The sequence below is a fragment of the Phodopus roborovskii genome, unplaced genomic scaffold, assembly GCF_943737965.1.
Source record: "Phodopus roborovskii unplaced genomic scaffold, PHOROB, whole genome shotgun sequence".
Taxonomy (NCBI): Eukaryota; Metazoa; Chordata; class Mammalia; order Rodentia; family Cricetidae; genus Phodopus; species Phodopus roborovskii.
The window spans coordinates 54,740,271-54,742,536 of record NW_026126511.1 but is presented as its reverse complement, the minus strand read 5'-3'; the positions used below and the strand labels follow the sequence as shown (position 1 = coordinate 54,742,536).

Sequence of the window (2,266 nt, the reverse complement as noted above, 5' to 3'; positions counted from 1 at the left end):
CAAACATTATGAGTAATTTGAGATAATTTAAAGTATATGGGGGATTGTACAGAGTCTATGAAAATACTGTATCATTTTTACAGGAGACTTGAGCAGCTTCAGAGTTTGGTACCTATGGTGAAAAAAAGACCTGGAACCACTCCACTGTGAAGGATTGTTGAGTATTTATACATTTCACTGAAAGTCTTACCATGAATGTAAAATAGAGAAAAAAAATCAGTGAGATAGAACCTGAAAAAGTAAATATAAAAATATCAGTTTGGGGCTCTCTGCTCCTCCCTGTCCTAGAGACAGCACATCTTTTCGTGCAGTGCAGCTTCGTTTCTGAGACACAATGGTGAAGGTTGGAGTGAATGGATTTGGCCGTATTGGACGCCTGGTTCCCAGGGCTACCATCAATTCTGGCAAAGTGCACATTGGTGGCATCAATGGCCCCTTCATTGACCTCAACTACATGGTCTATATGTTCCAGTATGACTCTACCCATGGCAAGTTCAAGGGCACAGTCAAGACTGAGAATGGGAAGTTTGTTATCAACGGGGAGGCTATCACCATCTTCCAGGAGTTTGAGCCCACCAACATCAAATGGAGTGATGCTGGGGCTGAGTATGTTGTGGAGTCTACTGGTGTCTTCACCACCATGGAGAAGGCTGGGGCCCACTTAAAGGGTGGAGTCAAGAGGGTCATCATCACCGCCCCTTCTGCTAATGCCCCATGTTTGTGATGGGTGTGAACCATGAGAAATATAACAACTGCCTCAAGATTGTCAGCAACACTTCCTGCACTACCAACTGCTTAGCCCCCATGGCCAAGGTCATCCATAACAACTTTGGTATTGTGGAAGGACTCATGACCACAGTGTATGCCATCACTGCCACCCAGAAGACTGTGGGTGGCCCCTCTGGGAAGCTGTGGCATGATGGGCTTGGGTCTGCTCAGGACATCATCCCTGCATCCACTGGTGCTCCAAGGCTGTGGGCAAGGTCATCCCAGAGCTGAATGGGAAGCTCACGGGAGTGGCCTTCCATGTTCTTACCCCCAATGTGTCTGTCGTGGATCTAACATGTTGCCTGGAGAAAGCTGTCAAGTTTGACGACATCTAGAAGGTGGTAAAGCAGGCATCTGAGGGCTCACTGAAGGGCGTCCTGGGGCATCTGAGGGCCCACTGAAGGGCATCCTGGGCTACACCGAGGACCAGGTTGTCTCCTGCGACTTCAACAGTGACTCCCACTCTTCCACCTTTGACGCTGGGGCTGGCATCGCTCTTAATGACAACTTTGTAAAGCTTATTTCCTGGTATGACAATGAATTCAGTTACAACAACAGAGTGGTGGACCTCATGGCCTACATGGCTTCCAGGGAGTAAGAAGCCCATCCTGGACCATCCACTCCCAGCAAGGAAATGAGCAAGAGACAGGCCCTGGATGCTGAGCAGTCCCTGTCCAACAACCCCCGACACTAATCTCCCTCACAGTTTCCATCCCAGACCCCCAGAATTAAGGGGTTTAGGGAGCCCTGCTCTCTTGAGTGCCATCAATAAAGTTCACTGCCCCTGTACCCCCAAAATACATACATACATACATACACATGTACATACATATATACATATATATTGGTTTGGGGTCTGAGGAGATAGATGGCTTACTGGGCAAGTTTGAGGACCTCAATATCTCTAGCACCCATGTAAAAAGCTGGGCATACATGCACATATCTGTAATTCCAGCATTGGGAGCTAGATTAACAGGTGGATATTGGGAGTTCATTGGCCAGCCGACCTAGCCACAGTCACCTGACATCCTCCTCTGGCTTCTGCATGCATGCACAGGACATATTTACCTACACACATGCCACGTTCACATATCACACACAGGAAGAATTATTTATTTCTCTCTAATGCAGATCCCAGAATTATCAAGGCTGTATAAAAAGATAATTCATTCTGTACTGTAATTTTCTTCAGAGATGATAGCAATGATGAATTGTACCTCACCATAGTGCAGCTAGAACTGTGGCATTGGCTCTATCTGAAGCTTGCTTGTGGTAGAGGGGAAGAGAGTTATGTGTCCCATGGGCCACCAGTACAGACATGCAGCCCTACAGAATGGGCTATTTGCATACTCCTGTGGATACTTGCAATGGACTAAACTTTTAAAAATCACTGTGGCACTGGGCCCTGATTAGCTAATACATCAAAGAGGTGAATACATCTTGAGAAAGGTACACTGAGTTTACAAGCCTGGCTATTGTGGGTGACTAGCCATAAAAC

General features: G+C 46.8%; 1 pseudogene; it reads left to right on the top strand.

Annotated features, from left to right (window-relative positions):
• The first annotated feature begins 334 nt into the window (after positions 1 to 334).
• Positions 335 to 1,366, top strand: LOC127230327 (glyceraldehyde-3-phosphate dehydrogenase-like; annotated as a pseudogene).
• Positions 1,367 to 2,266: the final 900 nt, after the last annotated feature.